Genomic DNA, 25,618 nt, shown 5'->3' with positions numbered 1-25,618 from the left:
TCAGACTAACCTATTTGGCAAGTTTCAGGCCCTGTCTCTCTCACACACAAAATAAAAGTGGACACAATGCCTGAGGAATGACACCCAAGGTTTTCACATACACAAGCATACACATGCACAGGTACTCTCAAACATATATGTGCACCTGTGCACATGTGCGTGCACGCATTCACACACACACGCACATGCGCACACAAAGAACAGGACTGAGAATCAAGGAGGCATGGTTGTCCTGACTCAGAATGAAGGTCCTGTTAGAAAAAGCAGAGGGAACCCATGCTAGATGCAGAAATCACAGACCTTACTTGCATCGCCTCCGAAAGAGCTCAAAACTCTTTGTTGCCAAGGGGCTCTTTAGAGATTTCTGACCCTGCTGTTGCAGACACCATTTTGGGCTGGGCACTAAGGACAGGTGGTCTTTCTTTCTACTTATATCACAATCATGAAATGGTTATTTCTTGTTGAGGCTTCAGGTGCTCCTGCAAATACTTTTCTAAATGCTACCCAGGGATCATCTGGATCCCATGGAATCCATTTGAGAAGCACTTGAAATATTCTGAGGCAGACAGTGAGGGAGCGCTTCTAACTTTGAAATGAGGCTCAATGGGCAGGAATCAGATAAAAGGGTCTGACAGTAATGAATATCAATTCTACTGCAATAGGCACTTTCTTCCTCCTTGGAAACTACCTTCCTGTCCCCAGGGGCTTCCCCATGTCTTTCGGATTTAAATCATTTCATTCATATTTTCTATCAAACCATGTCAGCAGTGAAATCCCAGACTCAGCTACCAATGTGTGCCCCCATCCAACTATGTCCACAAACAATTGAACACACAAAACCAGCAGTGTGTGAACATCAAAAGAGAAGATCACCTTCCTTTCTTCAACACAGGAGAATGCAACACAGACGAGGAGTGTCCTGCCACAGTCAGGACAGTGGTCACACACAGGACATTATCTTGTACACTAAATCCCAGTCTTGGTTTTCTTTATTTTGTTCTGGATACACCTAGAGCTCTCTCATCTAGTAGGAAAAAACACCTGTAGGGAAAAGCCACATCTCTTCTATTCCTCACCCCAACACTTGCCATTATGCCTGGTCAATAATTAGTCTCTAATAACTATATATTGAGTCAATGAACTTACTTTGCTAGGCACTAGTAAATAAAAACATCTAAAAGATTGGTTTATACTTAAACATCTGATAGTGTCGTGGGGTACAAAGTGTAAACATAGCTCATTTGATGGTGTAGGAGGTCCTTCTGTCTTTGTGTTGCTTTCACTGGCTAATAAAGAAACTGCTTTGGGCCTATTAATAGGGCAGAACTTAGGTAGGCAGAAAAGACATAACTGAATTCTGGGAGAAGGAAGAGCAGAGTCGGAGATATGTCATGGATCTGCCAAAGACAGACACTGGGAATATTACCCAGTAAGCCACTGCCACGTGGCAATATACAGATTAATAGAAATGGGTTAAATTAAGATGTAAGAATTAACCAATAAGAAACTAGAGCTAATGGGCCAAGCAGTGATTTAATTAATACAGTTTCTGTGTGGTAATTTCAGGGCTAAACTAGCCAGGTGGCTGGGATGAACAAGCAGCCTCTCCTTGCAACAATTTGAAATAAAGCAAAATGTCCTGAATGTGCCTATAGATAGGTGACCCTGTTTATGTTTACTAAGAACTAAATTATATCCATTATCTTATCTGACTCATCTAACTCAGTGATCGTGACTTAACATATATGACAGCTTCATTTTATAGATGTGAGATCAATTAGTTGGAAAGCAAGGGACAGAGACACTCAGCTAAAATTACTTAATACATTCATCACAGGCTGGACCTGTCCTCTCTCTCCCAGGTCTGGGATTTTCCATGGCATCTTCACATCTTTTCATAACACTAATCATAGGGATGTTCAGCTACAGGCATCTAGGACAGGGGACTGGATGTAACTGCTAACCAATGTTTTTCTAGCAATCAATCTCCTATCATGGGAAGTGCTTTCCAACACCTCTTCTTTTTTTGAATATATAAAACACCTTTTTTATTTTTATTGAGCTCTACATTTTCCTCTGCTCCCCTCCCTAACTCCTCTCCCCTCCCCTTCAACCCTCTCCCAAGGTCCCTATGCTCCCAATTTACTCAGGAGATCTTGTCTTTTTCTACTTTCCATGTAAATTAGATCTATGTATGTCTCTCTTAGGGTCCTCATTGTTATCTAGGTTCTCTGGGATTGTAATTTGTCGGCTGATTTTCTTTGCTTTATGTTTAAAGACCATTTATGAGTGAGTACATGTGATAATTGTCTTTCTGTATCTGGTTTACCTCACTCAAAGTGATGTTTTCTAGCTCAATCCATTTTCCTGCAAAATTCAAGATGTCATTATTTTTTTCTTCTGTGTAGTACTTCATTGTGTAAATGTATCACTTTTTTTAATCCATTCTTCAATCAAGGGGCATTTAGGTTGTTTCCAGGTTCTGGCTATGACAAACAAAGCTGCTATGAACATAGTTAAGCACATGTCCTTGTGGCATGACTGAGCATTCTTTGGATTTATACCCAAAAGTAGTATTACTGGGTCTTTAGGAAGGTTGTTTCCTAATTTTCTGAGAAATCACTACATTGACATCCAAAGGGGCTGTAGAGGCTTGCATTTCTACCAGCAATGCAGGAGTGTTCCCTTTACCCCACAACCTCTCCATCGTAAGTTGTCAACAGTGTTTTTGATCTTGGCCATTCTTTCAGGTATAAAATGGAATCTCAGGGTTATTTTGATTTGCATTTCACTTATGACTAAAGATGTGAGCATTTCCTTAAGTGTCTTTCAGTCATTTTAGATTTCTCTGTTGAGAGTTCTCTGTTTAGGTCAATGCACCATTTTTTTATTGGATTATGTGGTTTTTTGTTGTCCAATTTCTTGAGTTCTTTGTATATTTTGGAGATCAGACCTCTCTCTGATGTGGGGTTAGTGAAGATCTTTTCCCATTCTGTAGGCTGTCATTTTGTCTTGTCCAACCCTTCTTATTATCACCACCCAAATTCATGCAGCAACTGATGAATGAGGAGAGGGAACATTAGAGTCTGTCAGTTTAGACTAAGTTGCAAAGCTAGCCAGCAACAAACTTAAAGCTTAAGGCTCCTCCCTCTGCTTCCTTTCTGGCCCTAAACTCTCAGAGCCTTGGAATCTTCCTAATGACAACAGAAGACTACCTTTTAAATGCAGATGTCCTGCATTGGGGGGCTTCTCCTCACACTTACTGCTTGGAGCATACCCTGCCCGCTCTTAGAAATCCCTGCCATTGTGGTTTTTCTCCAAATAGAACTTTGACTCTTTGTCCTCTCCACTCATCAACCCGCAGCAACAGTTCAACTTTACTCACAATGTGTCCTCTGAGTACCTGCCATGGGCCAAGGACCCCATGAATATCTACTGTTGTAATGAGAAGCAGCAGGCTGCATACTGCCATCCAGCTAGCCTATACCCGGAAATAACAACACACAAATTGTATTCATTTAAACACTGCCTGGCCCATTAGCTCTAGCCTCTTACTGGCTAACTCTCACATCTTGATTAACCCATTTCTATCAATCTATGTTTACCACGATGTTGTGGCTTACTGGGAAGATTCTAACCTACGTCTGTCTGTCTCAGGCAGGAGAATCATGGCGTCTGCCTAACTCTGCTTTTTTCTCCCAGCATTCTGTTCAATCAACTCTACCTATCTAAGCTGCTGTCCTATCAAAAGGCCAAGGCAGTTTCTTTATTTAACCAATGAAAGTAACATATAGACAGAAGACCCTCCTACATCATACCTATGACTGCTATCCCCAACCTACAGGCAAAGAAATAGCCTATGAGAGATTAGAATATTGAAATATTGTTAGAGCTGAGGAGAGCTGGGACCAAGTCTCTGCAAAAGTCTGTGTCTCTGAGGCTTGAGTGAAGGATCCCACGAATGAGGATTCATCCCCTCCTCTGGATAGAGCAAAGAGCCACTTTGCCAACATGGCTCTCAATGCAGCACTGTCCTGTTTTACAAGTCAATAAATGCTCAGGAGCTCCCCGTGTAATGTATGAGGTTAATTAACAATATGTAAAAGTTATCATTTATACAGCATAATCCCATAAACATTTATTAGTATACTAATAGAGAGTAATGGCCATGTGAGCATAAAATCAGATGGGGCTGTTGTGATGCAGCAGAAAACTGTCAGGAAAAATGGAAAACAGTATTCTTCCATCTAGCAAGAGTAGGCAGGCATGATCTCCTGTCAGATTCCATCCTCTCCACACTGACCTGGCCAGGTTGAGAAGAAGCTGTGTGGGATTCTGAAAGTCTCAATCTGGTCCTAGCTCTGCCCTTCCTTCTACAAGGAAAAGAACTGGCATCTATTGCAAACCCCTCTGTCGCAGTATTTCAATAGTTGCCTTTCCACCAATTTCCTCATTCATTCTGCCTTGGCTCCACCTCTGGTGAGTTTGAGCAATTACCTGGCACCTAACACATATGCAAATACATTCTGCAAAGTTGAGATGAACCCGCTCTCCCTATCCAGGTATCAATCTCCTCCCTGCATCTCTAAGGTTCTTCACCTCTCTTGCTCTCCCAACTCCCAGAAAGGGATTCATCTTCTCCAGCGAATAGGCACAGCCAGGGGTGTCTATTCAGCCAGCCCATTTTCTGCAGCTGAGTGCCAGGCAGCTTATCGCAACAGACTTTCTACAAAAGACAAGTGACTTTAATCCTTAGCCTCCCACTGTTTCAGGTGGCCATGAGGCAAGACTCTGGATTTTTGTCCCTCTCTGCCCTCAATGATGAAGGGACTGTCACTGGTGGATGTCAATTTCTTATTGGAAATGGGGATACTAAAGCTCTCTGGAAAGAAGATAGTTGGAGATGTTTGGGAACACACGCATGTGCTTTTTTTTTCTCCCTGCACAAGTAATTATTAATACTGTTGCCCATCTCTAAGATGCAATAATGCCCAAGATGGAGCGCTTGCAGCCACATAGCTCATGACCAGCATGATGGTGAGGGAAGGGTAGAAAGCCAGCTTTAAACAAATGAAGTTACAAAGTCCTTTTTAGTTGGCTTGTTGGTTTGGAAAGAAGAAACTTGCTACATTGATCTGGTTCTGCTAGAGCTCATTGTGTCTTGAGCTTTGTAGCAATCCTCCTGCCTCTGCCTTTCTTGCACAGGAATTGTAGGCATGGATCACTCACTACATGCGGCAAAGACATTATTTATTTACTTACTTATTTACTTACTTTATGGTACTTGGGTTGAAACTAAGACCTCACACAACAGGCAAGAGCTTTACAGGCAAGCTACGTTCTTAAAGAGCATAAAGGGCATATGAGCATAAAATCAGATTTGGGGGGCAGGCACTGTGACATAGCAAAAGACTGTCAGAAAACGCACTGTATTCTTCTATCCAGTAAAAGTATTACTGGATATAAATTGCAAAGTTATAAAGCTCAATGGGAGAGAAAAGGCAATTGATTTCATTTGGATGGGGTTTTTCACAGGGTGTGTCATTAAAGAGAAGGATTGTGTCTTTAACTTGGCTATGAAAAATGAGCAGTTAGGCAGCCTGCTTCTTTTTTATAGCATTATTTCTATAGTGCCTGTAGATCTTGTTTAACTACTGTGTGATATTTCATATTATTAAACCATAGCTTTTTTTATTTTTGGCTACTAAGGGACGATTGAGTAGTCGCCACCTTTGCTCTGTTAAACTGACTATCCTTCTATATGCTTCAGGCATATGTGAGCTCTTTCTGAGCACCAACAATCACAAGTGGAATTTCTGATACATGTCTGCTGACAAATGGTCCCCTAAAGACCATGTGCAGATAAATATCAGCAATCACAGAAGTACATATGATTATATATTATTTGTGTGGGGGTTTTGGGTTTGGGATTATTACATGTTAGCTTCACCTGGTATTTTGTTGATTGGGTTTTCTGTCCTGCCTGGTTTCTGTCCTCCCACCAGGTCCCACAGCTGTTTAGCCCCAAAGAAATGACACAGAGTCATTAATGTCTATATTAATAATAAACTGATTAGCCCATTAGCTCAGGGTTCTTATTAACTCTTATAACTTACATTAGCCCGTTATTCTAGTATATACTAGACACATGGCTCAGTACCTTTTTTGGCAGGGCAGGTCACATCTTGCTTCTTCAGTATCTGGACAGGACTGGGGAGGAATGGGCTTCCTCCTTCCTAGAATTCTCCTGTTCTCATTGACTCACCTCTACTTCCTGTCTGGTTGCCCCCCCCCCAATACTTCCGGCCTGGCTACTTGGCCAATCAGCATTTATTTAAGACATAATTGACAGAATATAGACAATTGTCCCGCACCAGTATTTACCACCAGGATTGGGGAAGAGTCTTGCTTAACAGACATTAGCATTTCCCAAAGCTCAGGAGTGGCTGCTGGAGTTCTAGTCAATGTTTTCTGTCCGTTTCCGAGTGAAGTGTGAAGTGGTTCACAATTAACCCCATCTAAGCAACAAGACCTCACGGCTCACAGAATGAGAACTGATCCTTAGCAGTTCAGCTGATGGAGGACATCAGCATAAGGAGAGCCCTCCAAAGATAACTGGCTTCAGGAGCAGCCTGCAGTCATTTGGACTGAAGGCTGGCTGGGTGGGGAGAAGAGGAGAGATGGTAGAAAACGGCCATATCAAGCATCTAGATAGGTTCTGAGGCAAATGAGGAGCCACAGGCATCACAGGAAGGCCACAGCCCTGTGTACATCTGTGGTCCTCTCCCATCCATCCGAACGCCACAGACAAAGCACACTGGTCATGGCCCTCTGACCCCCTTCCTCCTCCCACTCCTCCAGACTGCTAGCAAACAGCCTGAGTTCTGAGCAAAGGAGCCAGGAAGTCAGGAGGTCGGGGGTTGCAGTCCTTCCAAATGACTCACCTCCAAGCTGCCAACATGAAAAAGACATAGTCTCACACCCAGGTGTGAGAACTGGAGGAACTCTGAGCCAGCCCCACCCGAAGCTCCATGAGAGTTCAAACAATCCCCAGAGCCAGCAAGAAGAAAATTGTCTCATAAAATTTCCCATTGATTTTAGTTGGATCCTTATAAATCCCATGGGGCCGGATTGCTTTTAGCATGATTAATATCCTGCCTTCCCCGGCCACGTCTACGCTCTGTCTCTTCTCTTCTCTAGTCTCTAACACTTGTGCACACCCACTCCCCAAGCTCGCACACTGTCGCACACCCAGCTTCCAGCCCTGCAGGGACCCAGGCACACAGAGACACCTTAAATAGAGCCGGTTCCCTTGTCAGGAAGCGTTCAGTTTGCTGCCTTTTGTAATGTGTTTTTCACACTTATCTCAAACCTGGCCAGCCCTTGCCTCATGACCAGATTTTTCCCTGGAAAACATCCCAAGCTCACATAACCCGGAGCACAGACCTCCATCAATCACCAGTCTGCTGACTGGTGGGTCAGCACTCGGCACCAAAGCAAGCTACTCCACGGCTTGTTCTCTGCACAGCGGGGGCTTCCCAGGGTTCACAAGCCAGTAAGAAGACACCTCAGTGAGTCCTCATCCAGCAGAGTCTGAAGCTGTGATTTTTTAGGATTACAAAGGAGTATGCATGGAGCTCCTTTGTTCAAAGGAACACTGGAGTTCCGGGAAGGCAGCCTCCCCACACAGGGCAAACTCCAAGTGAACCGATGACATAAAAAGCCCCAGCAGACTCAGTAGGGGCCAATCTTTATCAATGACCATTTCAGTGGCGAAATCCGTGTGTGGATGGGATACGATTCATCGCCACGTCTTCCAGGCACACGGCTTACCTGGCATTCACAGTCTAGTTTGCCCCCTTCAGTTGCCTCTCCCTGAGGACTTCCAGACACTTCATTAAATCTAAGCCTCCCAGGGAGCCAAAAACCTACCAAACAAAGGCAGACTTCAGAAGGAAAAATCTGCCCTAGGATGATGACAAGGGACTCCTCAAGCAGCACAGAGGGGGTTCGTGTATCTTGTGACCCTCAAGGATATTTGTGGTTTGTGCCAGGCCTTTGACTATCATAGAGAGGGCAGAGGCATTTTTCCTTCAGGTCTGCAATGGCTCACCACAGGTCCCAGGCCTTTCTACTGTTTTTGTCTTCCATATAACGAGCCTCACAGATTCTGAAAGTACAAACTCAGACTCATGTTTCCAGTTTGCCACAGCTCCTGGCATAAGCTTTACCACACAGAGTAAATGCCTAATGGAATGGCTACTATGGGGAGGTGCATGCCTGGTCTGAAGATTGCCGCTCTGTCTCAAAGGTGGCCACCTTTTGAAGAAAGAACCATTGTGGGGCCCTGCCCCATCCTTGGAATCCAAATCCAAACATGGTGATACTGACCTCCTGTATCACCAGGCACGGCAACCTTCCCTAGTGTCACCTGTGCCCTAAAAACGATGCCACGAGCACATCTTGAATACACCATCGCTTTTGCATACAGAAGTGGTTGCAAGTAGACACCCTAGACATCCTTGCAAGTCATCGCTACTCAATAAGCCCCTTTGGGGCCAGGGACATGAACAGCCTAGGTGCTTCACAGGGCAGCTGCGAAACGAGGTGACCTGTTGCATCTATATCTGTTTGGAATGGTGGCTGGTATGTTTATCTAACAATAACCACGCGCCATGCGGCACACGCTGCTCGAATGGCTAGCATTGCAGCAGGGGGCACAGACAGTCATCACAAACTCCATGTCCTTGTGGAGCTCACACTCTGTGGGGCTTCATCCTCAACAAGTGTCAGCAGCCCTTAGAGTCCTGTTGTCTGTGCCGTTCCCATCGCTCCTCAGCCTCTTGGCTAAGACCAGATCATGTTTATTATTTCTATGGCATCCCCCTTTGTCTGCCCCATGGGCCGTATCTCCAAGACTGGCAAAGTTCCAGGCACAACGGGCATTCAGTAAACAGTTTCTCGATTGCCAAAGAGCAGATGAATCCATATTTGTAACATGGCCATATTCCTGTGAGTGTCCAGGTCACACCAGGCAGCGTGTCCCAAGCTCTGGACGAAGGGCTTATCTGTTTAGACTCCATCATTACAGAATACCCTTGCCTAAGACCCCTAGCCCTAACCACCTGCCCAGACTCTGAGTTCATCTCCCCAAGCCATCTTGCCCCGGCCAAAGAACATGGATGCCATTCTGAAAATGCACAGGACGATCTTTCATTGCTGAAAGTGAATAACAGCTATGTTTAACTCACCTACTTGGCTCCATTTCCCCTGAAGACTCTCCCAAACCACTAATACAAAGTAACGAGTCAACCACGCTAAGTGGCAGGTTTGATCTAGGAACCTGGTTACTTTCCTTCCCAATGAAACATCTCCCACCCACCTCTGTGACATCCCTACACACACACACACACACACACACACACCGCAACCCAAAGTTCTCCTCCTTGTAGGACCCTGGGTTGGGTTTCTCATTTGCCCCTCCAAATCCACGCTCTTTCTTCTTCCCTCACCCCTGCCCTAATCTGTGTTAACAGTCAGTCTTCCACCGTCACTTAGGAGACATGGGACCACAGGCAAGTTACTTAACATTGGTCAGTCTCAACAATCCTCCCTGGTAGCAGCCAGCTAGGACAGCACTAGCTGACTATCTCACACTTAAACTTCTTCGAGTGCCCTGTTTACAGATATGCTAAGACATATTTCTCTGTGTTAGCAATGGTGTTGAAGAGAAAGAGCAGTGAGCGAGCCTCCGTTTTCACTAAGGTCATTTAGTGCTAGCTCTGTTTTAGTGAGGAAACACACAGACAGAAGACATGTGTCCACAATCTGTAGCTACACAATTAAAATAATTGCTTTAGAAATAAAGCCACCAGTGTGCTGGAGGCAACTGTTAAAAAAAAAAATCCAGATTCATGGCTCTACAGGTCCCGGTTGTCCAAGATGTCATGCTAGGGCACAGCTCTCCAGCAGAAGAGCAATCTCATCTCTGTATTCTAAGATGCTCAGAGTCACAGACTTCAGACTGTGATGCTCCTGACAGAGATGAACTAGGCCATGTGACTTAGTCACCGGGGACAGTGGTAGCCCCAGTGTGCTGTATGAAATAAACTTTTTCGTAAGCTCAGCAATGGCTCTTTATTCTCCACAACCCAAGAGTGTTCCTGAAATACAGGCAGCCGGGTTAACAGCCAAGTCCTAAAAGGTGCCAAAGCAGTCTATTAGGAAAAGGAAAAATCCCAAGTTATAAGTCACTTGAAGGCAGTTTAATTATAAAATGTGTGAAGCTGGGTGGTAAATGTGAAGGGTCACGCTGGCTGTTTCCTCGGAGCCTTTGGAAAGTGTTAACTAGTTATCATTTTATGAAATTTATGAATATGCCAAGCCCAGGGCTCTTTATCATTTCCTAGGCTCCCCAACAGTTCCCAGTGATACCAGTTGATAGTCACCATTAGACATACCAAAGACTTTAGACGGCAGCACTGACATCGGAAGTCCACCTATCAAACATCTGCCTTATAGACCTGTGTGGTATCCATAAGCCATCATCCACTAACTCGTCTCTTCCCTCCTATTATCCCCAAATGCATGACTCCTTTATCTACACTCCTGTGTGCACAATTGCATGGGTGGGCACATTCACGCAGACAGACCCCCCCCTCCATTTTGAAAGACAGTTATTACTGACAGGATCTACCTAGTACAAGACATGTCTTAGAAGCTGAGTCTCTCTGTACCCTGAGGAACACACCCTTGCTAGAAACTGGTGCCTTGCTGGTACGCTATTTCTCCCTGCCACACTGTGAGACCACAGAAGTTACCAAAAGTCCCCCCCCCTTTCTTGGTAAACCTACATCCTTATCTTCATTCACCAAATAAGTTAGCGGTGGGGCAGTATTGATAAAGGAAGAATTCGCAACAAAGAAAGAAGAGATACTGATCCTCTGCCTGCAACTGGTGGCAGTCCCACGAAAGACCAAGCTGTGGGAGTAACTGCAAGGAGTATGTTTACCAGAACTTTGAGCAGCCTCCAAGTTGGAGCAGATTCTAAGTACCACGGTGAAAACGCTGTCCTTTAGTAACATGCCACTAAGCACTTAAGGGTCCTCCACTGGGAAGCTTGAGTTTGTAGTCCCACCATACTCTCTGTTATAAGTGTCCCCTGCCTGTTTGATTTCAAGTGGCTGCATGATGTCACAGAATGGACTGGAAGGTGGTACCAGTAACGCCACCATATCTCTATCTACAGGTAGAGATACTGTAGTCAGGAGCATTTGGAAACAGTTTTGAGCTGATGCTAACTCTGGTTTGGAGACTCTTTATTTAATTGCAAGCGATGTGACTTGGGTTTTTAGCAGCAGCCTCACAAAATTCCTGCCACTTTTAGCAGCTGAGCTCAGACAGTTGCAACTCACGCCCGTGCATGACTGGGTCGGGAATCTCTGGGACGCAGGGTCAGAAGTGTACCAGGCCACGGTAGGAACTCCAGGTGGTGACTCAAGAAGCCAGATGTGAACTGAGAGCTTGCTTGAAGCCATCTGGAATGGTAAGAGGGAGCCAAGCCAACATTTTCAGTGAGCTGGAAGTCAGACGCTTAAGAAATAAAGTCTTGACACTAAACCGAAAGGGCACGAGGCAGACTCCACAAAGACGAAGCACGGCAGAACCAAGTTGAAACCAAGTCTTGGACAAAAAGAGATGAGGTCACAAGCAAGGAAAGATGGTTTGAACCATGCAGCACATATCAGTAAGAACTATGCTACTTACATTTACTGGTGAATAATAACTGCTAACGGAGACCTTGAGCTTCCTCAAGACCTGTGTCTGCTGCTGTTCCGTTGCCATACCAAAATACTGGAGATAATCAAGTTAGAAACAGAAGAGGTATAACTTAGACCATAGCTTTGGAGGTTTCCGTGTATAATTGGTCCCATTGTTTGGTTCTATGACAGGGCAGCAGAGCACAGTTGGAGCTCCTGGCCAGGAAGTAAAGAAACAGGAAGGGATGACCTACAAATTGCCCCCCTAAGCCCCACCTCTTAAAGCTTACGCCGTCTCTCAACAGTGCCATCTGGGGGTCTGAGCCCTTAACACATGGACCACTGGGGGTCATTTAAGATGCAGACCCTCACGCCTGCTTTCTCTCGCTACAATCTGCTTCACTGTAGAAACGTAACACAGTGATAACTCAAAAGACACCTGTGGTTATCGCCACTGGGCACCACAGGTGCGTGTGTGTGCTGGGCCATTTTAAAGTTGTAGAAAGGGGCCAACAGTCCACAAGGAAACTGTTCAAAATGGAATAAGCACACGTTCCCAAGGCACTGGTCAAATCGTCGGTGCAGATAATACTTACTTTCAGAGATGTTACCATCACACGTTGCCTGTGTTATAAACCATAGCAAGACCTCTCCTGGTGACCAGAGCATTCTCAATATATCAATGGAAAATAGAAATATGGCCCTGCCATCGTAAGACTCCAGTTTCTGCATTCTTATTCTAATACCCAAAGCTTCCAGTTTATAGGACTGTCATTGCTCCCGAATCTCTCCCTCTAAACACAGTGACTTTGATTTCTCTTGCGATAAAACCAGCAGCACCTACACCAACCCCAGACTCAAGTCAGCTCTCTGAGCAGAGCCCAGCTCTGGCCTTTCTGGGGAGAAACAGTCCAGTCTGTGGACTCCTTAGAATTTTACAGACTTTTCTAGAGTACCGAGTACACTGCTTGGTACAATAAAATGACATTGATCTGTAAGCCAAGGGCGCCTGCATGAAGGAAGGCGTTCTCACGGCTTCGTATTTATTAGACTTTCTTGCTTTACGATTCACTTCATGGGACCCACGCCAGCAATCCTTTAGGACACGGCCCGATGACTCAGTGACTTCGTGTTAGGTATCCCCAACCTAGAGCTACAAATCCCTCATGGATATCTCAGGTTGGCTAGAGGCTTCACAATGAGGTTTGGGCAATGTTTTCTGTGCATTGTCTCTGACTGCTTTGTACACACGACGAAGGGTTGTTAGCATGTGCACCAGCTTCAGGGACATGAGGGACCAGGTCTCACCACTCAGCTGGGAGAGTTTCCATGACTTCATTCTCTCACCCACAGGACTCTCCTGCTGGCAGGGGTGGGGAGGTCTGCCTTCTATTAGATTTACACCCCCCCCCCAAAAAAAAGGTTTTAAAATGGTGTGCAAAAATAATTCAATAAAGGCCTCAGAGTTGTCAGCTGTTGTCATCCTTCTGCTTGGAAAACGTCACTCAGAGTGCGCCCAGAGTCAACAGAGGGATGTGACACCCTGAAAAATTAATTTGTGAAATGAACCTTCGAGACTACTTGTCCTTTGTGCCCAGCTTCACGGGTCCTCAGTTGGGAAACCCAAGGCCCTGGATCACTAACCGAGCTGGATCACGTCACCCAGTTTGGGGCTGTAGAACTCACACTTTTCATTGGGCCTCTAATCCTAAATGTCACGAGGAAGGTTAGCCCCCAACACAAACGATACTCCGTGGCCTGCCTGTAGACAATTATCAACTCATAAATCTTGGTCAGACAGTAATGAGAGTGTAAGAAACGATTAAATTCAGTCCAGTAACACCGTGTTAGAGGGAGGGGGTGAGGCTGGGAGAGTCTCCAGAGAGACAGGAGTTACCCTAGTACTGAGGACCCTCTACTTGTTGAGTGGCATTTTAGTAGGCTATGGGTGATGTCATTCCAGATGGTAATAGTTCAGTGAGAGCTCAGATCCCAAGCTAAATTGGAAAGAGAAACTGAAAATAGGATGGTGGATTGGGGTACAGTGTACCCCTTCAGTCAATTACTTCATTGCATGGTCCCAGGGACTCAGGATCCTCTTCGTGTTGGGGGATCAGGGCTACCAGTCCTTCGTAAAAAAAACAAGTGAGGATTCTGGGAGGCAAGCCACTAAATGGTCATAAAAGTCATAAAAGGTGGGCTAGTGAGATGGCTCAGCCAGTAAAGATGCTTACCGCCAAGCCTGACAACCTGGGCTCCATCTCTAAAAACTACACGGTACACAGAGAGAATCCACTCCCACACTTTTTTGGGTAAATCTAACTGAAAGCAGATCTCTCCCCTCATCTGAGCTTGCAAGCAGGAGAATACTGCCGTCCCGACTGTCCTGCACACCAGACATTCACAGCCACTCCTCCCACATGCATGCACAATAAATAAATGTAATGTTAAGTCATAAAAAGAGACACTCTGGTTAAAGGAGTTGACGTTGTTTCATTAGGCAATGATCATGTTGAACAAGTTATGCTGGCCAGGCCTTGTACTTATGCTAAAACTGTGCATTTCTTGCCTGTTCCGATGCTGCCTTCTGGGAACAATCCAGCAGCATGTACCACCTGGGGACTGAGATGAAGGTCTTTCCTCCCAAGAGGAAAGTGTCCTTTTCCACTAAACAGAGTCTGTCCAGACACTGAACATGATCCTTGAAGCATGACACATGACTCTTTTGAGCAAAATGCCTAGAGACCATGGGTCAAAATCTGTTCTCAGGTTTTCCTGCCAAATGCTGCAAAGTCTAGTTCACATTTCGTGCCCCCTGGATTCACTTCCCTTGGTTCTCTAGCCCTAAGCCCTGTCCCTCACCCACTGGACACATTTGTCCTACAACCTAGAATGCCCTTCCCTCAGTAGGACTGGCTTCTCTCTTGCTCCTTGCTCAGGTTTCTCTGATCTGTTCCATTGACAGCTGTACCCTGGCCACGTTCCTAACTTGCTAAGTCCATTCTCTATTTGGCACCCTCCTCTCCACACACACATCACTACAACCACCTGGAATATCAGCTCTGTGAGAACAGAGTCTGACCAGCTCTCTGCTGTGAACTAGTTCTGATAACTAGAGAATCCATGCTTGACAGAAGGAAACTCAGAGTTGATGAGTCTCTGACACACGGATTGCCGTACTGAACTAACTTACTTCTGCACCCACCCTTTGGGAAAGTCTTGTGTGCCCAACCATGAACATACTCTGCAAGGCACCATATCTGGTCTCAGTTCTCTTATCTATTGACTCTACCCAGTTTGCTAGGTCCTTATGGAAAGATATGGACATTTGGCTCTGCCAAGGGGCATATCTGGTACAGCTGCCCAGGCAACAGAACAAGCTACAGGGCAACAATGTGTGGGCGGGAAGAAAAATGTTAGCACCACTGTGCTCTCAGGGCCACCCTGTCCTGCACTCACAAGACTCTGATGACAATATTTACAGAGCTGTTAACAAGACCAACTAACTGGATGAGATCAAGTGATCTTTAGTGGAAAAGAGCAAGTCTTTGTTTTTTTTTTTCTTAACACCAAGAATTGCAAGTTAACTCAAATTGTACATAGTCACAGTGATGTTTCAAATAGAGGTTTCTTCCGTCCTTATTTCAACACAGACAAGGAGACACAGCACAGTGAGTGCTTGGTAGAACCTCATTGACTCCTTCTTTCAGTTGTAGGTGCATGTAGCCTGGCACCCATGAGCCATAGCAAATGCCCCTGCCTGGTGTTCTGCTAGGATTCAGCAGCCAAGCTGTACCCATCTCGCCTCCTCCACTTCCTAAGCACACTGAAGTCTACTTGAATATAATAACTGAACTCTGTCTTTGGGACTCCCAAAGCTCTTGACACAAAATGCTTTTGCAAAAGTAGCAAAAGTTAGAGAGAAATAAATACATAAACACAAGTTCTGTGAAGAAAGAAATGGAAAGGATGCTGAGGCAGAGAAGGGAGTCCCTGACAATGATGTGCACTGGAAACAGTGCCCAGAAGAAGCACATGGAGAGATGATATTTAAGATGAGGACTAACCATTACTTAGTTCCTCCCTGCCAAATCAGCTTGGCAGGACGTAAGTGACTCATCACCTCCTCTAGACTCTGGCTCTGAAAATGAGAGTGGACAGAAGGACAAGACGGGAGTCACGTGTGCTCTGTGTTTCATTTGAAGGAAATGTAGCAGAACCCATGACATAGCATGCTGCTCTGAGTACTAGAACCAGGAATGAAATCCACAGAGCAGATTTTCTCATGCAGAGCCAGTCACAGACCATCAGATGAGCAATGCACGGGTGATAACTGCTACAAACGTAAACTCAATGGGGAAAGGGACAGAGTGTGACAGCGGAAGGGCTAGGAAAGCCCAGGGAAGGCCACACCCTGAAAGTGACATTTCCAAAGAAGCCCAAAGATAGAGAGAAAATGAACAACACAAGATTCCCAGAGGCTAAAAGCAGCGAGGGTAAAGAAAGCTGGCCACCTTCAAAGAGAATCCAGGGAAGTGAGGTGGCAAGCAAAATAGTGCTGAAGGAAGAGAGGTGGAAGGGTGCACCGGGGCACGATGGCAAAGCACCAGTCCTGACAGAAGCTCTGAGTTTAATTGATTCAGTAAAAACCCATTGTCTGTTTTCACACAGGGCTTGGGGGGAGTGCGCTGATCTGATTTGTGTTTCAAAGATCATCTGGCTGCTGAAGCATCAGATGCACGAGGGCAGAGCAGAGACGCAGACAGCAGCAATGTCAGGGAAGAGACGAGGCGTGAGAGAATTAGGGCTGGGGTGGTAGAAATGGGGACAGGTACAGAGCTGGTGAGAGATCAGACACAAAATTTGGGTGTGACTTGAGATGGGAAGATGAAGAAGGATTGGAATTGGACTCCGGTAGGTTGGTACAAGGAGGATGGTGGACCATTTCCCCAGAAGAAGGCACGCTCTTTTGTGGAACCATGGTGTTTGGGGAAGAGAAAGAAGGTGGGACTGGCATGTCCCTTGCCTACTCTGACGTCTCTAAGACATTACCGAGAAGAGTCAGAAATAGGAATCCTTTACTGTCTGATCCCACTGGTGCTCCTGGGACAAACCCCATAGTCCAGGGAATTTATGTTCAACTGAAGCTTCTTGCTCACTGATCTTGGAGGCTGAAAATGTCAAAGCCAAGGTGACTGATAGGTAGATCAAGTGTCTAGTTAAAGTCACTTGTTAGTTCAGGGATGTCTTCTCCTGTATCCTTATATGAAGGAAACAATGAAAAGCTTCTTCTAATCCCTCTCATGAGTGCCGACTACTTCCTTCTCAAAGATCTACATCCTCATCCATCGGGATGGGGCTCAGGCTTCACATGGGAACTTTGGAAGGGACATTAAAATCACAGAGTGACTTTTTCCTCTTATGTTGCGGAATATTATTAGCAGAAGATGTGTTATATTCGTTTATGCAATGAGATATTTGTTTAATGATACAAAGCTATGTTCCGTTCTTTGCTGTCATATTTGTTTAACTCCATGAAGCTGTGTTACTTTGCCTGCCTAGGATACATGATTGGTCTAAAAAAGAGCTGAATAGCCAATATCTAGGCATAAGAGAGGAATAGGTGGCACTGCCAAGCAAAGCGAATAAATAGAAGAAGAGAGAAAAGAGAGAAGTGACAAAAGGAGGAGAGGAGGACACCAGGGGCCAACCACCCAGCCACATAATCAGTCATTGAGTAAGAAGGAAAAAGAATTATATAGAACACAGAAAAGTAAAAGCCCAGAGGCGAAAGGTAGACCAGATAATTTAAGTTAAGAAAAGCTTGCTAGAAACAAACCAAGCTAAGGCCAGGAATTCATAAGTAAGAATAAATCTCTATATATTTATTTGGGAGCTGAGCAGTGGCCCCCCAAAGAGAAAAAAAACCTACATCTTCTAATGGTGAGAGGACATTTTATCATAGAAATATATGATTAGAAAAGGATTACTCTATGTGCTGGCTAGCTTTACATCAACTCAACACAAGCTGTATTCATCGGGACAGAAGAATTCTAGGTTGAGAAAACATCTCCTTCCATAAGATTTCCTATAGACAAGCCTGTCATGCATTTTCTTAATTAATGATTGATATTAGAAAGTCCAGGCCATTGTGGGTAGCGCCAACCCTGTGCTAATGGTTCTGAGTGCCATAGAAAGCAGGCTAAGCAAGTCATGAGGAAGACAGTAAGAAGCATTCTTCATGGCTTCTGCTTCAGTTCCTGCCTTTTGTCTTGAGTTCCTGGCCTGACTTTGCTTTGATGATGAAGTTTGATGTAAAAATATAAACAAAAGAAATTCCTTCTTCCCCAAGTTGCTTTGGGTTATAGTGTTTATCACTGCAATATAAGCCCGAAGATACCATACAATTCAGATTTTACTTGAAATTTAATTCACCCAGAAAGTATAAAAAAAAGACCAGAAAGAATAATGACATACGAAACTACTAAAGTTTCAAAGTTTGTCTAGTTACCTAGTACCACTCTGAAATGAAAGTAGTTGATGTTGTGGGGGTTTTTTGTTTTGTTTTGTTTTGTTTGTTTGTTTTTTTGGTTGTCATTAACATGCGAGTAACAAGAGATGAATCTGAATGACAGGACCAAGGAGTTCTCGGGAGGGAAGATGTGGAGTCTTGGAGTTCCTACTTGTTGCGTCTGTCCACAGTTATTTCTCCAATACTGATGCCACAGAATCCTGTGCTCTATAAAATCCTGTGCTCTATAAAATCCTGTGCGCTATAAAATCCTGTGCTCATAAGCAATCAAGGTTCTGCCCACAGATTTCAGAATCTAAAAGTGCATCGATCCAGACTGAATTGATATTTCAGACAATTTTTAAATATTATGACAACAAAAAAAAAAATGATTAAGGGCAAAAACTGTAGATCCAGATCCCCCTCCCCAGCCCCTCCAGTAAATTTCTGCTGTGTGTTTTTAGGCGAGTTACTCAGCCTGTCTCTATTGTAGTTTCCTCATCTGCATAACAACTATTTTAATAGGCGGTATCTCATAGGTTCTCATAAAGTATGTCCACATACATGAATCGCTAAGAACAACGTGTGTGCTCCTTGACAGCAGGAACACATTTTGGGAACTGAGTTGTTTTACAGCTCTGTTGTGAGAGCACACAGCTGTGTACTCACACGTAAGTCTATCTCTCATGACATAAAGAGCTGAAGTAAGCATGGTCTGCAGACAGCTCCTGCTACCATTAACCTGGGGTTACTCTACAATATGCCTTTTCTTTTATAACTGGAAGAACGTACTCTAAAATAACCGTAAGCCCACATCAGAGTAAGCACCCAAGCTGGCAATATAGGTATGTGCCATCATCACCCGCTGTCACATGCTGGGGCCACTGGGGCCGATGGCAGGGCAGTAGCTGTGCTATTAGCACCACAGACACATGGTGGGATCTCAGGCTGGAGACAGCAGCACTAGGCAATGGCAGTTTTCAAGCCCATCGGGATGGTGGGTCACTGGCACCCACAAGCTCACTGCTAACTGAAGCACACTGGAGTAACTAACTGCAGAATCACCCAGGATGACTGTGAACTTGCAGACCTAACAACAAGCCACTTAATCCATTCCAAGACGAACACCTGAAAACCATTTCCTAGGGTCAGGTATAAAGGAAATGTCTTAAAAATAAATGGTAACTCAGAAGACAAGTGCAAAGAATCATGGCAAATAGGAAAGTGTAAGTCACTAATAATGGTCTTTTTCATGAACCTGCCTTAGAAATCCAAAATAGCTAAGTGTGTTCTTTCTGTTGAATCCACAAACTTGGAAAATCCTTTCTTGCCTGTCTGACTGGGCAGTGTGGGGTTTTAATATTATCTAAGGTGGAGAGGTTTGCAGAATAAAGATCTGTCCTTAGAAAACCATGGCCTTACAGAGCAACACTTGCTAGCGAGTGCTAGCGAGGAAGCCGTCACACTGGGACCTAATATGTTACTAATGGATGTACAGTGGTTCAGCCACTTTAGAAAACTGTTTCAGAGTTCCTCAGACCTTAACACTGAATTACCACATGGTCAGCAAAACTACCTCCATGGAAATATTCACAGAAACTTTAAGCAACATCCATATAAAAGGGCATGCACAAACATTTGTTAAAGTATTATTATTCAGGGTAACCAAAAATGAGGAACAACCCAAACACCCCTGAACACCTGAATAGAAAAAGAACAGGTGGTACAGTAATACAGTGGAATATTATTCAGTCATTAAAGCAATGAAGCATTTGGACTGTAACAAGGTAGCTAAACCTTCAAGACATTGTAGCAAATGAAAGAATCCATTCCCGTATATGAAGTGCCCATCATTCATCTACAGAGCTGGGAACTAGATTTGTAATGGAAAAAGTCTAAAAGGGGCTGCAACAGTTGCATGGCAACTTGAGACCTGAGGAAAATATTCTGGAGTTGCATAGATTGCACAGTAACATGGATACTGAAAAGTACTGAACTATGTGCTTTTAAAGAGCTCTTAAGCTATGGGAATTACTGCTTCTAAAATATTAATAAGTTGGCAGGTCTTTCATGACCCTGTCTGCAGTGTTTTTCTCCTATGATCGTCACATTCAGACCCCCTTCTAACTTTAGATCAGATGTGGTCAGGGCAATTCCTATTCAGAAGATGGAAGAATGAAGGCTCATAGTGAAAAGATCAGAGTCGCACAGCTAACATGAGGGAAGGGCTGCAGCTGGACCCGGGGTCTTCAGTCTGATGTCATTCTAAAAGGAGTGTACAGTCAGGGGAGGGGCTGGTGTGACCACTAAATTACTGGGCTGGGGCACCAAGGAAAGGAGCAAGGTATGTTGGGAAATGTGTCGTCCAGACCCTAGAGCTGTTACCCATCAGCTGTTTAACCTTGAGCTTATGACTATCACCCATCGGAGCTCAGCTTTCTCATCTATGAACTCGAAGGAGTAGAAGCTAATTATGCCTGGATGTGGGGTTATATAACACACAGGAACGTGCACAGTGGTATTGTCATTCCATGTGATTGAGGTATTATGGATGCTCCAGGCTCCTCACCTCTTCAAGGATTTGGCCAACATCCTCCACCGAGGTGGTAACAGAGGTCAACTTCATTCATTAGAGGCCAAGAAGATGGGTTCTGACTTAATTTGGGCTTTAACTTAGTATGTAAACCTCACCATTTCCCTCCCTCTTTGTATCTCAATTTCTCAAGTATAAAATCTTGAGAATCTCAAGGATTATGAGACTCAAATGAAATCAACTATCTGGATGAACTTTGCAAAGTTGTAACAGGACTTATTCACTACACACTATTGGTAATCAGCTTCTTAGCAGACTGGAACCTGAACCAGGGCTGTTCCCAGCAGCTGAGGCCCGCTGACTCTGTACCCTTCATAGTTCTAAGTGCCCTCCAGGTGTGGCCTAGTTAACTAGCCCACATGACCATCTTTAAAAGCCAGTGTGACCGTCATCTCTGCTTTCCAAACAAGAACAAAGAATGATGAGACGATGCCCTTTCCCAAGATCCCTCAGGGCATCAGAGGCAGGGGTGGAAGTTCAAATAAGTCCCCAGGCATCAAAGCGCTTGATCGCTACTGGTGTTCAGTCTACGCTCCCATCACAGACGGCAGAACTCATGCGGTCACAAACCTGGGGCATCACAGGAATTAGCATACACTCCGAGACCACCCCCCCCCGCCACGCACACCAAGCTCCTCTTACGTCACACTTATGCTCATGCTCCTCGTATGTCCTCTGACTCCTGTGACCGTCACTGAAGGCAGATAATAGACCCAGTCTGCTACTGGGGAACTCAAGGCACATGAACAACATAATTAACTTACTGGAGGTCTCCAACTTAGTAGGTGCAATAATAGTAAGACTAGATGTCAAAACCTCTACTCTTTCCAATTCCTAGACTTGGCTGGGACCTACCCTGATGCCACGCATACACACACACACACACACACACACACACACACACACACACACAGAGAGAGAGAGAGAGAGAGAGAGAGAGAGAGATGGTGTGGCATCTTTTGCCAACAAGTTTCAAAGTCTCATCTGGATATAAGAAAGTTAGCACAGTGTATGTCTTTTAGGCTAGAGAATCTGCTACGGTGGTAAATACTTCTTTTAGCCACTGAGCAGGGACGGGCCCACGACATGATGAGTTACACATCACAGAAAGACAAGATCCCGGATGGTGATGCTGGCAGAGTCGGCCCTGGTGAAGCTAGGAGCAGGTGGTGTGGAAATTAAAAAGCAACTGGAAAACAGAGGGAATTGTGGCATACTTCATTTGGACTGATAGGTAATTTTTGGTCCACTCCCCTGGAAATCACTTGGGAATAACCGAGCCGATATTAAATGTGGAAAGACCCTTTCATTACTAAGAGCCTGTGCCAGAGTCTCTGCTTAGCAGCCTGTCAGCTTCACAGAGCCTGATTTAGGCCTGACACGAGAGGCTGCAGTAAATCCTGTCACTTAGCAATAGGCCAAAGACGAGAGCACCTTCTGGAAGATATAATGGGGCTGCAGATGGAGTACACAGGTGCCTGGAAGCGCTGAGATATGAAAGAGACCAGAGTGACTAAGTTAGTCATATCTTCCAGGAAATAATGTTCCAGTAACGAGATTCCAAGTCTCGGACTCTGGTAGGAACTGTAAGTCTATCGACACTGCTACCAGAGAGTCTTCTAGCAATCTCCTGGATTTCTGTACCAGACCCCTGACCTTGCTCCATTAAAGCAATAATCTGTGATGACATGTGGGGAGAAGGGCTTAAACTCCAGGCTCTTAAACTCCAAGCTTAAACTCACCTCATGCAACAACAAGCCCATTATGATAAACGCTCAGGCCATGGGCCTTCGAGCCACCCTGAGTCCCTTTCTTATAGTCTGCATCTAACTCAGCATAACGTGCTGCAATCTGTGAGAGTCAGAATCCAGCTGTGGGCTCTGCTTCTTTGCGTCCCAGCTGCCGACATCGCTCATCTGATTAGACAAAAGCCTCTTCCGTGTCTCCTACTTGGTCGCTGACATTTCTAAGATTCGAATGTGTCCCCCAGCAATCCTTTGCTGATAACACTATCTCCAGAGCAGCAGTAGGGGTTCTGCTCGAAGTGGATTGATGGAGTTAGCGAGGGAGTAAGGCTGTGATCGTGGGAGTGAGTTCTAACAGATTCCAACACCGTCTCTTCGTGGTTTCACTCTTGATTTCTCTATTTTCTCATTGGGCTGACACAGCCTGAAGGTCCTTGTCGGACCCATGACCTTGCTCATGGACTTAACCGCTTCCAGAGCTAACAGATAAATACATGTGTCTTCAGAAGCGCGTTACTCACTCAAGGGTTCTGTTACAGCAACAGAACAGGAGACCACACATGTAAGTGTCAATCAAATCATGACATGTTTATGCATGAACTTCCAATGAGTCTCTACTTCAATAAAAGCATAAGTTCAGCAGGTGAAGGCACTGCTCAGCTTGACAGTGTAAACTCCATCTTCATGATTGGCACAGTACAAGGAGAAAACCACCTCTGACCTCCACACGGGAGCCATGTCACTTCTCCACACGCATGTGGGCACACATATACACAAAACATAATAATTACTTAATTCCTATGCTCCTGGTCTCCTTCCTCACCATCTAGCTTAATTTTCCTCTCACCCTTTCTGCTCCAGCTTCACTGGGTGCCTTGCTATGCATAAGGTACAGAGGCAGAGGCCAGCAGACCTGCCAAAAAAAAATGCAGGAAGAGTTGTAAAAGGTCAGGTTTTGTCACCTACCTCAAGGATGTCCAGTGTGGTGGCTGGGACACAGTTTGTCTGGAGGAGATGGAGAACAATAGACAGGATATTTGCAGGGAGGTTGAACACAAATCGCACATCTCCGAAAACCAGGGGCAGCCTAAGCACAGAGCATGCAAGGGGGATTTTCAAATGCACTGTTTATGGTAGTCTATTTATAACCTTCGGCTGCAAAAACGAAATGAAAACAAACCAACAAAAAAAAAATCTGTCTAATTCCTGAGCTCCATGCATGGAGCTGTTGAGCTGGGTAAAGACACAGTAGCTGGCAATTTTAATTTTCCCATTAAAAAGAAAGAACAATTCAAGAAGCTGGGCCAGTCTCCACACCCTCCAGTTTCCAGAGTCGGTTTTTGCCCTGCCAAACTGGAACAAGGCCCCCGGAGAGCCTAACTGAACCCTAGCAAATGTAATAGGCAAGATGCGATTCTCACACCAACTTTCTGCCCCCTTTTCCTTCAAACTCTCCAGAACATGCAAGGCGTCCCATCACCCTGAGAGTGAGGCACACTCCCGAGTTAGAACGGTGGGACTCGCATCCTAGCTGTTCCACTCACCACCCACTTGCGTTGGCTTTTCTCCTCTTGGCAGTGGGACTGGTCCTAAGAGCACCTGTCCTACAGGGCTGTGGCAGTGATGCAGCAAGACACCCAGGATGCACAGTCAGTCGTCAGTAACTGCATCGCTGTTAAATCGGTAGGGTGTTTACAATGGAGCACGGGTTCGAGCTCTCCACTTCTCAGCTTCCTGACCTTCAAGAAGCTGCTTTTACCCACCCCCTTCTTCCATAACACCGAGACAGTAATGGTCTCCTATGAGAGTGTTATTAAGAAAAATAATGTCCTGAAAATGGTAAACCACTCAAGACATTTACTGGATTTTAGTATCATCTAGATATTTGCAGAACAAATGCATTATTGTTTTTATTTGGGAACCAGGAGTCAATACCTCCCCCATGATTTGTACACCCTCCCCCCCAGCCATAACAGTTTCTGCCACACACAAAAGGAGTATTGGAGCTCCCTGGTGCACTCCGCCCCCCAGTTAGTGACCCACAAGCCCCAGCTCTTTTCTCTCTGCAAACCTTTCTGGCTTCGCAGGAACCAAGCAGCCCCCAGCTCTCTGAGAAGGTCCCCAGAGGCTTGACAGTATGTAATAAAGTGGTGGGAGCGAGAAAAGCCAGCAGAAAAGGGCTGACCCAGTGGGCTGGCTACTGCCCTGGGATCTATTTCCCGGTGTCAGGGAAGTTGCTGACTTCAGCCATTCCAGAATGAAGCACCATCCATGGTCAGAGACGGCACCGAGCCTAGCACACAGCACGGCCGTAAATCTGCAAGGCGATTATTTAAGAGAACTGACTTTCTGTGTTGCCATATTAAAGCAAATCTGCCTCCTGCCTATAAATCAACGGAGCTGTTTCCAGCTTCAGACACTCTGTTGGGCTGGCTGGAGACGCACATGCCTGGGAGGCACGGAACGAGAACGACGAAGAGAGGTACTTACCTCCTCGCCAAACTGTTCTCATGACCCTGCCTGAACTGCAGACTCCTTCCCTGTCCTGGGACTTTGGGATCCCAGCATCGTCTAGGTAGCTTCAGAAACATCACAGAACGCTTGATGCTGGCACCGTGCTCTGGGATCAGATGGAATAGATAGACTTAATCCGTTTAGAGTTCATGGAATAAAATAGCAAAGATATGAAGTGAATTTCCTTCCGAGGACCACACAGTGAGTCGGCAGAGTGCAGATTAGACCACGTCTCACAGCTCCCAACACAGAGTTACTTCAATGACATTAAAGTCAGCCTTATCCAGAATGTCTTCATGGGAGGGCCTGGGGATATGGCTCAGTGGGTAAAGTTCTTGTCACACAAATGTGAGGAGCTAAATTTAAATCCCCAGAATCCATGTATAACCAGGCGTGGCAGCTCATGTCTAGTAGTAGAGACAGGAAAATTCCTGTAAGCTTATTGGCCGACTAGCCCGGCGCTGACCACCCATGCGCTCTGTCACGTATGTACCCC

The 25,618-nt window shown here is 45.2% G+C and overlaps 1 long non-coding RNA gene across 6 annotated transcripts in view; it reads right to left on the bottom strand.

Annotated features, from left to right (window-relative positions):
• LOC125412393 (uncharacterized) overlaps nt 1-25,618 on the bottom strand; it is a 116,846-nt gene that overhangs the window by 16,652 nt on the left and 74,576 nt on the right. The window contains exon 1 of one of the 6 annotated variants that reach the window (XR_015000853.2): nt 23,575-23,710. The exons of the other annotated variants lie outside the window; for them this stretch is intronic. This is a non-coding gene — a long non-coding RNA (uncharacterized LOC125412393). Of the gene's footprint in view, nt 1-23,574; nt 23,711-25,618 lie in introns of those variants that run through there. 6 annotated transcript variants of the gene reach the window in all.

The sequence above is a fragment of the Myodes glareolus genome, chromosome 3 (assembly GCF_982192425.1).
Source record: "Myodes glareolus chromosome 3, mMyoGla1.1, whole genome shotgun sequence".
NCBI lineage: Eukaryota > Metazoa > Chordata > Mammalia > Rodentia > Cricetidae > Myodes > Myodes glareolus.
This window is presented reverse-complemented; position numbering and strand designations above follow the sequence as displayed.